This window comes from Stenella coeruleoalba (genome assembly GCF_951394435.1).
Source record: "Stenella coeruleoalba genome assembly, chromosome: 15".
Taxonomy (NCBI): Eukaryota; Metazoa; Chordata; class Mammalia; order Artiodactyla; family Delphinidae; genus Stenella; species Stenella coeruleoalba.
The window spans coordinates 67,490,637-67,506,212 of record NC_137161.1 but is presented as its reverse complement, the minus strand read 5'-3'; positions in this window follow the sequence as shown (position 1 = coordinate 67,506,212).

Here is a 15,576-nt window from a genome sequence, read left to right as displayed (position 1 = left end):
TTCTGCAGCGCCTCCTGCCATCCTGAGGCCGCACTGCGCCCCAGCCCATCCTGCGCGGCGCTTTTAGGTGGTATCGCTCAGCACCTGCTGCCGCCCTGAGGCCACCCTGCACCCTGCATTCCAGCTGGGTCTGTGCGGCACCTTCCTCAAGCGCCTCGCAGCGTCTCCTGCCGCCCTGTTACTGCCTAGCGCCTTCCATTCTGGTCCAGTTGGGCGCCCTCCCGCCCCCACCATCAAGATAAATCCCAAGTAGCCTCCTGCCCCTGGCTTCCTCCTGACCTGGATGGAGCCTGAGGCTACTTCAGTGCCCACCTGGGCAGCAGGGCTGTTCAGGCAGGCCGCTCATCCTTTAGTCTCTTCAGCTGTCTTTTTATAGGCATTCACGCTGAAAACAAGACATGAGCTTAAAAAATTGCAACTGGGAGGGACCTTAGGGCACCTCTGTCACAGGCCCCTTGAGTAGGGAAGGACACAGACAGGGGAAGCGGTCGCTCTTGCTCAGAGCTGCTCAGACTTTCCAATGCTAATCGCGTTCACGTGCAGATTCTAATTCACTAGGGGTGGGATGGGGCTTGGGAATTTGGATTTCTCAGGTGATGCTTCTGTTGCTGGTCCAAGGACTACACTTTGAGTTAGCGAGGGGCACTTGCCCAAGTGAGTGGTTCAGTATTTGGGGAGGGCAATTTAAAGAAAATCGTCTTTTAAAATCTCAACTGTTTTTTTTTTTCTGACAATACATCCTCATAGTTAAGAACTCAAAAGATAAAGAGAAAATGGACGTCTTTCCATAATCTGCGACCCCCACTAAATACCGGTAACACAGTTACCAGTATGTATATATAATGATGTACATACTATTCTTTAACTTTGTTTTAATGACAATACACTGCACAGTTAGGTTCTCATTGTAAAATAAAGCCAGCTTTTTCACTTCATGATATATTATGTGTAACTTTCCTTGCCAATAACTACATTTACCCAAGTATTCCTTTCACATAACTTATTTAATCGATCTATTGATATAGTTTAAGATTTCCTCTAATTTTTCACTAATATAAATGATTCTGTAAAATAGCATGTACATCTCTGACTATTTCCTTGGGATAAATTTCTACTGGTGTATTTTTTTTTTCTGTCAATGTACTTACCCAGTTTAATTGGTACAACAAAAAGAACAGTTAAGAGAAAAGGGCAGGCTACAAAACAATATATAGAATAATAGAATATATATCAAAATATTTAAAAAGAGGTTATCTCTTGGGGTAAGCTTACAATTGAATTTTACTTAGTTGTGTTTTCTTGTGTTATATATATCACAAATTTTACTTGTGATATATATATATATATGTGTGTATATACATATCACCTGTGCCATAAAAATAAGAATGTTTTTACAAGATGGGAGCTAGTTGAAGTCAGGGATAAGACTTAAAATCAGCTCTACGTCACCATAGGATATAATGAATTTAGGCTGGATTGGCTTCTTTTTAAAAATCCAGTTAAAATTTATATACAGTGAAATGTACAGATTTTACAGGTTCAATGAGTTTTGATAAAGGTATACACTATGCACCATCACCCTAATCAATATATAGATTACCCCAGAAAGTTCCCTCAGCTCCTTTTTACTCACTTCCCACATAGGCAACCAGTGTTTCCTATGGCAATAATGGATTAATTTTTTAGGTTCTTAAATTTCATGTAAATGGAGTCACATAGTATGTACTCTTTTGTGGCTGCTTTTCTTTCCTGAATTCAGTTCTGGCTTTTGTTTTTCCACTATGCCATCACTGCTTCTGCTTACTGAGTTATTATTACCCCAGTTTTAGAGATGATGGGACTGAGACTCAGAAAGCTGAAGTTTGCCATTTGTAAGTAAGTGGTAGAGCTAAGATGTGCATTCAAGTCTGCTCTGTAGAGTACAAAGCCTACACACTTACCCACAAAGCTTCATGAGAATCTTGCTGTGAGTGGGACCAACCCTCACCCTCCCAGGCCCCACATGAAGAATGACGAAAAGTCCTTGCCTGGAATGGCTGAGACGCAGAGAAGCCCCTCACTTCCTAGGCCATGGGGCAACAAGCCTTCTATCAAGGTGCTTGCACAAAGCATAGTTGATCAAAGTTGTAAACATCGTCTTTGGTACAGGGTGGTGTTGTCTCTGAACCATCTCTGTCATCATTAGACCATAGGCAACTTCTTTTCCCTTTGGAAGCATCATGTCCATATTTATGAAATATATCTACAATCTACTTCTCATCACCTCTGGGGCCACCACTGTGCTCCAATCCATCATTTCTCTCACCTGGACCATTGCCATAGCCTCCTAACTAGTCTCACTGAGTCTGTCCTCTACAGCCTGTTGTCAATTCACTACCCAAAGGGATGCTTTTCAATTAGTCAGATCATGTCACCCTTCTGTTTAAACCCATTCAATGGTTTTTTACTTCATTCAGAGTAAAAACCAAAGCCTTCATGTCACCTACAAGGTCCTCCATGACCTGACCCCTGTTATCACCCTTCCCTTATCTCTTACCACCCTTACTCTGGCTCGTTCTGCTTCTTCCTAATTGAACTCCATGTTGTTTCCTGTATAAGACCGACACTCCTGCTTCAGGGTTTGCTATCTGAACTGCTCTCTCTCTCTCTCCACACACACACACACACACACACACACAGTCACTTAGATATTTCCATGGATTATCCCCTTGCCTCCTTCAAGTCTTTGAGTTATTGTTTTTCTATCAGCTAGAACTTCCCTGGTTACCCTATTTAAAATCACAATGTTTGGACTTCCCTAGTGGTCCAGTAGTAGAGAATCCGCCTTCCAATGCAGTGGGTACGGGTTCAATCCCTGGTCGGGGAGCTAAGGTCCCCCATGCCTCAGGGCCAAAAAACCAAAACATAAAAACAGAAGCAATATTGTAACAAATTCAATAAAGACTTTTAAAAAATAAAATAAAACCACAATATTTCCTATCATTCCAAAGGCCTCCTACCTGCCTTCCTATGTTATTTTCTTGTATGGCAGGCCCAGTTAAGATCAGGAGGATTGCCACGCTTACCCCACAGCTGATTCCAGGTGCACCAGTCATGCAACATTGCTATGGCAACTGATAACTGGTACTACTTCACTCAAACAGGAGCTTTGAAAGACCCAAACATTTCAGGACTACTGGGACTAGTGACAGGCTTAGCAGCAAGAGCTTAGAGCCTGGGAAATGCAACCACAGGGGCCAAGTTCAGAGAACATTAAAATCACACTCAAAATCAGCTATTCCTTCCTCAATGCTACTGGAAGCTTGTGGCTGGAATTAGTCTTGGTAAAGTCACTTGGTTTCAGTTAACAGAAATAGACTCAAATTAGCATAAGCAAAACCAAAAAAATTATTAAATGGATGCAGGCAGAAGTCTTTTTAACAGGATCTGAAGAAACACAAATAAGGCCTCAGGAGAGTGGGAACCAGGAACGTTCTGGATCTCTCAGGAGGAGGATTTTGTGGGCTTTCTTGAGTTCTCAAACCCCTTCTCAGTCTCAGCGGAGACCAAGAAGAATTTGATTAACCACTAGTATGCAGATGAGCAAGATTTTTGGGATCTGTTGTCTTCATGCCTGGTCCAATTGGCTAGCACCATGAGGGTAGGATTAAACATGGCAGTACATGTCCACCGCTATGGGTGGATGGGCAATTCTCAGAGAATGTGGCTATAAGTGAAGAAGAAACCTTAAAATGAAGTGAACCAACACATCCTTTTGTGTTAATAGTACTACTTCTAGGCCATTTAGGAAAAGACAATATTAGATAAGATTTACACTGTCCCCTAAATGCACAGGTTTTATAGATTTGTTGCCCGAAACACTGGTATAGTGGTCGTCTGTTTTCTTTCTTTCTTTCTTTTTTTATCAACACTTATTTCCTCTTATTCTGGAGACATCCTGAATATCCTTTGGAGACCAATTCATCCTCCTTTCCTAGTACTTGCAACTGTGGTTCAAGCTGGGTTGATCACACCTCTGGCTCTAGGTCTAGCCAATCCGCTTATCTTATCATTCAGGTCACAGTGTTTTGCTCAGGAGTGGGCATGGGCCCCAATTCAATCCAATGAGAGTCAGGCCCACCCAGGACATTTTCTGAAAGATTGAAAAGGAGAACTTCTTTTACTGTTGGCGCTAACAGCAGAAAGAATTGTGTAATCGTGTAATCTAAGAACTGTTGGGAGACTCACATGGGACCTGGGAGAAAAGGAGAGCTGAGAGATGGAGAGTGTTCCAGCCCTGATGATAAAATGTGAGTCTCTGGACCCAGCACTACCTGAAGCTGGGTATACCTCCTGGATTTTTCAGTCATGTGAGCCAATACATTTACTATTGTGCTTAAGACATTCTGAGTTCAGTTTCTCTCACTAGAAATCAAGAGAGCCCCAACCAACAATCTGCTTGGAGAGGGTGATGCCATCTTCCACTCCTTAAAGTAAGGGTATTCCATATCCAGTCCCAGACGCAGGATCTACAGACTTTCTGGGGAACATTTTTCTATGCCAGATGACACCAGTGAGGGCCATCTTCCACAACTTGCTAGGCACATGAGAGGTGGTGGCATGATAGAAGATCATTCTTATTTCTTAATCTGACCCAAGCTCCCAATGACCTGGATACTATTTCTGCATATAGACTTAGCTTAGAGCAATAGCATTAATTGTTGTAATATTAAAGAAATGTAAATTTGGTTACATTCATCTTCTAGGACACATTTTTCTCCAAGAGGCACACATGCTTCTAACAAAAGTTAGCATCGTTATCTAGTGTAGGAAACAGTCTTTTGTTAATCAGATTTTTTAAGGCTCAAGAGACATGCACAGATTACCTATGATGATGGGAACTTATTGAAAGTACACAAGACAACTATCACAGGAGAGTTCTTGATGGAATCTGTTTCTCCTGCCTACATGGAATCCATTCCACTTTCTACTGGCGAAAGAACCTATGTTTTCCTCTGGGAAATCCTCGTCCCCTACCTTATGGCCATGTGATTCTGGGAGGAACCCCCCACCCCTTCGACACCAATCATAATATATTCTCTCTGGCCATCATTGGTTCAGGAAGGGCATGCTTCCCAAGCCAGCTGATAAAAACCTTCCCTTAAGGAGAATTTAACCAGCATTTTTGCCAACATGTGAAAAGTCTTCTCAACCTCCTAGCTATGTCAGAAGGGTTTTCACTGCCCTATATCCAACCCGCTAGGCCTTTGACAATTCAACATTTTAGCATACATCATCTAAAATACTCCACTTCTAGTATTATTTGTAATCCAAGTAGAGCTCTGTATTTTGCAAGTATCTGAAACAAACTACTCTGAACTAGTTTAGGTTTTAAAATGGAACAAATTATCTCATGTACTGAGGAGTTTGGTTTCAGCTTAGCATAAACCTGGATTCAAAAGATGTCACCAGGACTTGTTTTCTCTGCCTTTAAGTCTTGACCCTACTTTCTCAGTGTTCATGCCATTCTCTGTCCAGTGCAATCATAAGATGGCTGCATTAGCTCCAGCCCCTAAATGTGCAAAACTGAGTCCAGCAGGACTGGGGGCTCCAGCATTGTACGATTAGTTCTGAATGATCCTAAGCAGGCTTTATTACCTTGCTTGAAGCATGTCCTAACCTCTAACTGAAAGCTGTGATTAAAATAAAGAATGTGCTGATTGGCTTAGGTTTGGATCACATGCTTAGGTTTGGAATCACCTTTACCCAAAACACATGATCTGAGAGTGAGAAAAGGGTCATTTCCCCCAAAGCAAAATCCAAGTGAATTCTGGGTTGCAAAACAGCTAATCTTCCATAATTTCCCCAATTTTGCCTTCTTTGGCACTTGCAATTGATAGTTGTCTCAGTGAAACACTCTCTTCTCTTGGCTTCTATGTTGTATCAATTTATCTAAAATCTTTTTCTGCTTTTTGAAACTTTCTGTAATGTGGAGTCTGTAGAGACTCTGGGTTTTAGAGGATCAAGGTTCAGGGACTCAGGAAGCCGGTCATGAGAAATATCAATACCAGGAAATCTTAAACCTTCTGGAGAGTCAGAGGAGATCTAAAGGGGTTTAAAAGGTTTGGTTAAACTGATAATAGGGCTTAGGACTCAGTGGCACAGGATTGGCTAAGTGTGGGAACCCAGTGGTAATAAGTAAGCTTGTTCCCAAGTATGGCTCTTTCCAGGATTCCTGTGGCTCTAGAATAATATCCCTCTGTTCTTGGGGATGTTAACTTGATGTTACAAGGATGAGATCAAGACTCTCTCTTCATGCATGCTCACTGACCAGTTTTGGAAACCTACTGTCTTTGATCACTGGGGAACAGGGAACAGGATCCGTAGGTTCACTTGTGTGAATTTCATGATTTTTCTGATGCTCCTTCTCTTGCAGGAATGTCTCTTTAGATGATCAGCACCGTGGACAGCAGCCATGGATGCCGTTGTGGGTTCTCCCATTTCGCAGGAGGTCTCTAATGGTATGTTCCTCTCCCACAAAATGCCACTTGAAGATCTGAGATGGATACTGCAAGAAGGATGAAAGAGTGAAAGTGACCTCCTCCAGCCAGGTTGTTCAATCAGCACAGGTGACAGATAAGAGATGTCACACTCAGATTGCCTTTAGAACTAAAAATGTACAGTCGATCCCTGATATTTACTCTTGCAGTAGTTATGTTCTGTGAAGTCACACAAACACCGAATTAGCGAATACTGAACCATTTCTCTTAGGAGAAATAGAGAGTTAGTTTCCTGCGAGCCTCTGGTCACAACGTATTCATCAACTGATAAATACATAACTTTTAGAATGTGCGTTTCTGTTTAAAAATACCTTACTGTTGGTTCATCAGCATCGAACGACCAAAGGCATGATGACTCATGTACTAACGAAGCTTATCTAATGCACATATTTTCTCTGAAAGGCACATCACAGCCTTCTTGTGCGTGGGAACACTGGACAGCACATAAGCACTACAATTGAGGGCCGTTTTAAACAGCAAAACCACCAACAAAAGGCACAAAAATACGAGAGAATGGCACTAAATAGGCTGTAAAAATATAGCATGAGAGCTCAAACAAAAAGGCAGAAAAGATGGACATCCCGGCTCAAGAAGAGAGAGAGAAAATTTGCTCCTCCTCTACCTTTTCCTTCTACTTGGAAAGATTAGATGATGCCTGCCTACACTAGTGAGGATGATCTTCTTTGCTCAGTAGTGTTCCAAATGTGAATCTCTCAGAAACCTTCACAGAAGCACTCAGAAATAGCGTTTTACCAGCTATGTGGGCATCCCTTAGCCCAGTCAACTTGACATGTAAAATTAACAGGATACAAAAGGTACTCAGAAGTTATAGAACCCAAATCCCATATGGTCCTCCATGATTTAATTTGCTCTTCATTTTCTGTGTGTTAGGGTGGAAGATTAGGTTATTGATTTGATATCTTTCTTCTTTTTTAATATAGGTATTTAAGACTATAAATTTCCTTCTAAGAACTGTTTGAGCTACATCCCATAAATTTTGCAATGTTGTGTCTTCATTTTCACTCATGTCAAAGTGTTTTCTAATTTCCCTTGTGCTTTCTTGTTTGACCATTGGTTATTTAGAAGTATCTTGTTTCATTTCCACATATTTGTGAATTTCCCACATTTCTTTCTGTTACTGATTTCTAATTTCACTCAATTGTGGTTGGAGAACATATGATGTATGATTTCAATCCTTTTAAATTTACTGAGGCCTGCTTTATGGCCTACCATACAGTCTGTCCTGGAGCCCTACATGATTTAGTGCCATTAAACCAGTTACCACACTAACCTCATATCCTACTACTTGCCCATTATTTACTCACCTCCACACTGGCCTCATCACTCTTTCTCAAACAACCCAGGCATGTTTTTTTGTTTTTTAAAAAATATTTATTTATTTATTTGGCCGCTCTGGTCTTCGTTGTGGCATGCGGGATCTAGTTCCCTGACCAGGGATCAAAACCGGTCTCCCTGCATTGGGAGCGTGGAGTCTTAACCACTGGACCACCAGGGAAGTCCCAACCCAGGCTTTTGGGCTACCCTCTGCCTGGAATGCCCTTCTTCCTAATTTTTGCCTAGCTCAAGATCTCCTCCAGATCCTTTCTCAAAAGTCACCTTTCCAACAAGTCTTTCATGACCACTCTATTTAAATTAGGTTTATTCCCCCTAACTGAATTCAAGATACCTAATAGAAGCTTTCAAATTTCGTTTCACAAAACTCTATACCATGATGTTAATGGTGACCCCCTGGAGTTGTAAAGGACACAACTGACTAAGATTTCATTCTGCTCCAAGTATTAGAAGCCCTGATTAACAGTGGCTTAAACAATGAGTGTAGAGAACACAACTAAAGCTGTGCTCAGATGGAAATTTATAACTTGAATGCACATATTTTAAAAGAATATTTCTTGGCAAGGATGCAGAGAAACTGGATCTCTCATACATTGCTGGTGGGAATGTAACCTGGTACTCTGGGAAGCAGTTTGGCTGTTCCTTATAAGACCAAACCCGAAAAAAACCCCAACTCAAACCAAACCAGACCAAACCAAACCGAAAAACCAAACACGCACTTACTATAAAACTTAGCAATCATATCACATCCTTGGGCATTTTCCCCAGACATGAAAACTTATATTCAGACAAATATCTTTATGTGAATGTTCATAACAGCTTCATTTGTAATAGTCAAAAACTGGGAATAACTCAGAAGTTCTTCAGTAAGTGAATGGTTAAACAAACTGATGCATTCATGCAGTGGAATACCACTCAGCAATAAAAAGAATGAATGTGGATAAATGTAACAACATGGATGGATCTCAAGGGCATTATGTAAAGTGCTAATAGCTCATTTCAAAACGTCATACTCTAGAGGATTCCGTTTATATAACTTCTCAAATTGACAGAACTATGGAGATGGAGGACAGATTGATGGTTGCTAAGGGACAGGGATGAGGGTAAGAGAGGGTGAGTGGGAATAGAGAGGGGCAGCAGGAGGGAGTTGCTTTGTGGTGATAGACCAGTTCTGTATCTTGACTGTAGTGTGGTCACATAAATCTATCCATGGGACTAAACTGCACAGAATTCCCTCCTCTCACATACACAAATGAGTACAGTTGAAACTGGTGAAAACTAAATAATTGTAGTCATTCAACGATGTTGTACTAATGTCAGTTCCCTGGCTTTGATATTGCACATCAGTTACATAAGACATCATCATAGGTAGAAGTTGGCTGAAGGGTTCAAGGAACTCTATGTACTAGTTTTGCAACTCCTTGTGAGTCCTGTATTATTTCAAAATAAAAAGTTAAACAAATTTTAAAGAATATTTGAAAATCGACCCTCTAAGGTACCATCTCAAGAAGCTAGAACAAGAACAGCAAAATAAAGCCCAAAGAAAGTAGAAGGAAGGAAATGATAAGAGCAGATAACAACAAAGTAATACAGATAAGTTAATTATATAGTCTTGATCTCTGGTAGTGTAAGTCCTCATTCTTCAAGATTATGTTGGTTATTCTAGGTCTTTTGTATGTTCTTATAAAGTTTAGAATTAGCTTGTCAGATTCTACCAAAAAAGCTTGCTGTGATTTTGATAGGGAATGTATTGAATCTATAGACCAATTTTATGAGAACTGGCATTACAATATTGTCTTTACAATACTGAGTCTTCTAACCATGAATATGGTATATCCTTTCATTTATTTGGGTTTGCTTAATTTCTTTCAGCAATATTTCATAGTTTTTAGTGTAGAGGTCTTATGTTTCTCATCAGATTTATTCCCAGATATTCAATGGGTTTTGGTGTTGTCATAAATGATTTCATTTTTAATTTCATTTTCTGCTTGTGTTACCAGATGCTAGAAGTTAATGCAGCTGCTCAAGGATGTCAAGGTCCAGTCTCCTGTTTTCTTTTGCTCCACCGTCCTTTGCATCTCAGGGTCACAAGCTGACCTCTTCATCCCTTGGTCTGGAAGATCTTTCCTGGGAGGAAGAAGCAAGTGACAAGGTGGAAGGGTTAGCACCTAGACTGGGAAAGAAAAACTTTCCAAGAAATCTCTACAGAGATGTCAGGGACTAGAACTCTGTCTGGCAACTCCTAGATACAGGGGAGGTAAAAATGGAATTTTTAAACCGGGTTCATTGCTGCCCCAAACAAAAATCAGAGTTCTATTGTTAAATCATAAGGGGAGAATAGATGTTAGGTGGGCAACTAGCACTGACAGCCACAGTGCAGAAAAGGATTCAGCACCTTCATAGCACCATGTACCCTTACCAACCTCTCAATATGGTTAAGGGACAGTTTTTATTTAATTCAGTGTTTCATGTTATTTGACTTATGTAAATATTACTCCATACGGATCTGTGTCATGTACTCTAATTTCCTCCCTTGGTCAACTTTTGTGTTTTCCTTGGAGTTGCGGCTTCTTGTTTTTGTTTGCTTAGTTTTCTATGTCACTGTCTCTAACTCTTTCTAAACTCTCCAACAGAATTGCAAAATTTCACTTGAAAAAAATTTTTTATGTAGTCAGACACAACAAGTTTCCCTTTTTCCCACATCTTTCCTGGAGTCTTCTGTAATCTTACTCCTCCTGAACTGGTTGTTCACTAGCATTCTGGAATTTTCTTTAGCCTCTCCTTGTGTTGGGTTTTCTGTCGGTCTTAATGGTTTAACCCCTCATTTTTGTTGACTGTATTTTCTAATAGCCCTGACAAAAAAGTCATGGGAAGTATATTTTCTGAGGCATTACCTTTGTTCCATCCTCACACTTGATTCAAGTATAGTTTGTCTGGGAATAGAATTATAGATTAGAAATAATCCCTCATTATTTTGAAGACATTACTTCATTGTGTTTAGCTTCTCATTTTGCTTTTGAAAGTCTGATGTGATTCTGATTTCCACTTTTTTTCCCTTTTTCTTTTTGTGACTGTGTCCTATTTTTTCACTATGAAAGTTTTTATGATATTTTTTGTTCTTGGGATTCTAAATTTCCCAATTACATGCCTTGGTGGGGATCTTTTTCAAATACAATGTGCTGTATACTTTATTTTTTATTATTTTTTATTTATTTATTTATTTTTACTGCGGTACGCGGGCCTCTCACTGTTGTGGCCTCTCCCGTTGCGGAGCACAGGCTCCGGACGAGCAGGCTCAGCCGCCATGGCTCACGGGCCCAGCCGCTCTGCGGCATGTGGGATCCTCCCGGACTGGGGCACGAACCCGTGTCCCCTGCATCGGCAGGCGGACTCTCAACCACTGCACCACCAGGCAAGCCCTGCTGTATACTTTTACTCTAGATGCTCATGTTCTTCAGTCCTGGACATTTTCTTCTATTACTGCCTGCTGGAAATTACTGCTCTCTTGGTAGAATTACTGTCAGTTAAGTATTGAACTTCAATGAATTGTTTCTCATTATCTTTTCTTTCCTCTTTCCCATCTGTTTTCTTTTTAATTCTGTTACCGAATGCAAGTTTCTGTGCCCAACTCACAGTGAGGTCAAACAATACTGAAACATCAGAGTTTGGAGCAGAGAAAGGTTTATTGCAGGGCCATGCAAGGAGAATGGGTGGCTCATACCCCCCAAAACCCCGAACTCCCCAAAGGGTTTCAGCAAGCATTTTAAAGGACAGGTGAAGGAGTGGCACCCCAGGGTCTGTGATCAGCTCGTGCACAATTCTCTGATGGTGAAATAACAGGTGGTGTCACAGGGGTTAACATTTTCAGTCCTTAGACTCCAGGAGGCTATGTGTTCATGGTCATCAAGCAGTTAACATCTTCCATTTGGTGGGGGTTTTAGCAACTGTAAAATGACTCTGGAAATGTGCATCAGATACTATTATCCAGGTACTTCAAAGAGGAGCTAAAGTAGAGGATATGAGGAGGAGTGTGTCCCGGGAAGGCCCCATAGGGTCTTGCTTGGTTACAGTTCTACTTTCTAGGAGATTTCTGCAACTTTATCTTCCAACTCTTTTGTTCAATTTTAAATTTCTTCTATCAAAACTTTAATTCCGGGCTTCCCTGGTGGCGCACTGGTTGAGAGTCCGCCTGCCGATGCAGGGGACGTAGGTTCGTGCCCCAGTCCAGGAGGATCCCACATGCCACGGAGCGGCTGGGCCCGTGAGCCATGGCCGCAGAGCCTGTGCGTCCGGAGCCTGTGCTCCGCAACGGGAGAGGCCACAACAGTGAGAGGCCTGCATACAGCAAAAAAAAAAAAAAAAAAAAAAAAAAAAAAAAGTAAAAAAACTTTAATTCCCAAAAGTCATTTATATTCTTATTTTTAAAAAAATCATGTTATTGCTTTATAGATGCAATATCTTTTCTTATCTCTTTGAACATGTTAAGTACAATTTTTAAAACTTTCCTTTAGCTCTCTGCTTTGTCTCAATTTCCTCGAAAGGAAGGAAAACGTCTTACTTAATGTCTGATGATCCTGAGTTATTTATCTTTAACAGTGAGCATTAAAAAGCTGTGTATATGAGGTGTGACTTTTCTTTTTTTTTAATTGGGGTATAGTTGCTTTACAATGTTGTGTTAGTTTCTGCTGTACAGTGAAGTGAATCAGCTATATGTATACATATATCCCCTTGTTTTTGGATCTCCTTCCCATTTAGGTCACCACAGAGCACTAAGTAGAGTTCCCTGTGCTATACAGCAGGTTCTCATTAGTTAACAGTTTTATACGTAGTATTGTATATATGTCAATCTCAATCTCCCAATTCATCCCCCCCACTTTCCCCCCTTGGTGTCCATATGTTTGTTCTCTACACCTGTGTCTCTGTGTTTCTGCTTTGCAAATAGGTTCATCTGTACCATTTTTCTAGATTCCACATATATGCATTAATATACGATATTTGTTTTCCTCTTTCTGACTTACTTCACTAGGTGTGACTTTTCAACTCAGAGGGCCTCAATGTTCAGAAGGAATCCAGCCATTTGTGTCAGACTCCCAAATGTCACGGTGTGCAGACCTTTTTTTTTTTTTTCTTGCGGTACGCGGGCCTCTCACTGTTGTGGCCGCTCCCGTTGCGGGGCACAGGCTCCGGATGCGCAGGCTCAGCGGCCATGGCTCACGGGCCCAGCCTCTCCGCGGCATGCGGGATCCTCCCGGACCGGGGCACGAACCTGCTTCTCCTGCATCGGCAGGAGGACTCCCAACCACTGCGCTACCAGGGAAGCCCTGTGCAGACCTTTTTCAGAGCCCCTTTTCTCTAGAAAAGAATGCCGATTTCCTGCTGATGGTCCTCTGTACCGGTTGGGACCAAATGGCAAAAGTGGGTTGGGTCAGGGATGGTTTCGCGATCTTTAGGTGCTAGTCTCTTACTTGGTTCCCTACTTTTCAGAATAGTTCCTCTTGCCTGTCCTTTACTAGGGCTTTAAATTTGGAAACTCTCCGAAGTTGGAAACTTTCTAGTTTAATGTTTTTGTCGAATATACTTCATGTTGGATGTTGGAGCTAGAAGCATCTTTGCCTTGGATGTGTGTGATAAGTGAGGGTACCTAAGCGTCTAAATATATAGACTTTCAACCAGGCTCCCTATTTTAAGACCCATGCTTTACCCCATCTTTTACTGCATCTGATGCTTCTAATTCCTGACTGTATTAGTTTGCTAGGGCTGGGATAAAAAACTACCACAGATTGGAGGGCTTGAACAACACACTTTTATTTTCTCACATTTCTGGATGCTGGGAGTCTGAGATCAAGGTGTTGGCATTGTTGTTTTCTTCTGAGGCCTCTCTCCTTGGAAGATGGCTGTTTTCTCTCTGTGTCTTCACATGGTCTTCCCTTCGTGTGTGTCTCTGTACTAATCTCCTCTTCTTACAAGGATATCAGCTGTATTGGACTAGGGCCCACCCTAATGACCTCGTTTTAACTTAATTACCTTTTTTAAAGATCCTATCTCCAAATACAGTCACATTCTGAAGTACTGGGGTTAGGACTTCACCACAGGAATTTGAGGGGAGAGGCAGGATGCAACTCAACCCATAACACTGAGCTTTCAGAGATTCAACAACTTAGTTTGCTTGTTGTTTTCCTCCTCTCTGTGACTATTTGATATTCATATTTCTCAGTTCTGGTAATATCTTTACCTGATTTCCAGCTTTTGAAACAGTCTTGACATCTCTCTGTTGGATTACCTGTTATTAACTTGACAGCATTACCTCTCTTTTATAGTTCCCTCTGTGTCACAGGGAAGAAGCCTAGAAGTACATTTCCAAGAATCTCTTTCTTAGTGTTTGCTAATGAGAGGTACCCACAAAGAATTCAGAAGATAAAAGAGAAATTGTTATTCTCTGGTAGCTATTGTGGGCAGGTGGGTGAGCAGACAGTAAACTTGAAGTTCTCAGTATCTCCCAGTCAAGGACTATAAATCACTCCTTTTAATTCTACCGTTAGCTGGGAAGACCATAGGTTCTCCCAGAGCTACTGAGCAGGGCTGGGATTAGGGTGAGGTGAGCAAGGTAGGGTCGTGCAAATGCACGATCAGACTGTTTCCTGTTTAAAATTTTTAAATTAAATTTTTTTTAATTAAAAAATTCTGTTTTAAAATTCTGGCATTTTTTTCACCATAGATTTTTTTTGCATTGTTTGCTTTTAAAAAAATATTGTGTTAAAATATTCTTTATTTTGATAAGTGAGTTGTGATGGTTAATTTTAAGTGTCAACTTGACTGGGCTAAGAGATGCCCGGATAGCTGGTAAAACATGATTTCTAGGTGTGTCTGTGAGGGTGTTTCTGGAGGAGATTAGCATTTGAATGAGTAGACTGAGTACAGAAGATCCACCCTCACAAGTGCAGCTGGGCATCACCCACTCCACTGAAGACCTGAATAGAACAAAAAGGCGGAGGAAGGGTAAATTTGATTTTTTTTGCTTGAGTTGGGCCATTCATCTTCTCCTGCCCTTGGACATCATCACCCTGGTTCTTGGGCCTTCAGACTCAGACTGGGAGTTACACCATTGGCCCCATTCTCAGGTCTTCGGAGTCAGAATGAATTATACCACCAGCCTTCCTGGTTCTCTGGCTCACAGACAGCAGATTGCAGGACTTCTCAGCCTTTACAACCATGTGAGGCAAGTCCTATAATACATATATACACATCTACTCTGTTAGTTCTGTCTCTCTGGAGACCCCCTAGCACATGAGTGTTTTGGTATCCTCTTAAAGTCTGTATCGAAGGTGACTGCCTCACTAGTCTCACCCTATACCTGGCCCTGCCCTTGGTAGGCACAGAGCTGCCAGGTTGTTCCGGAGATTCTCTCGCTTTGGTGCTGCGGGGTGAGACTGGTGACAGTGACCGGCCTGCCCTGCTTTCCCCAGCTTTACATTGGTGGGGTGAGCCCTACATTTCCCCTTCCTAATCAAAGCACACAGAGTGGCTTCTGTTTTGATAGAACTTTGATTTACACAATCTTTCATTGGCTGTATTCTCCTTTCTTAATCTCTCTTTTGTAGATTTATATCTTTTTTATTCTTTTATTTTCTCTCTCTTTCTCGCTCTCTCACACACACACACACACACACACACACACACACACACA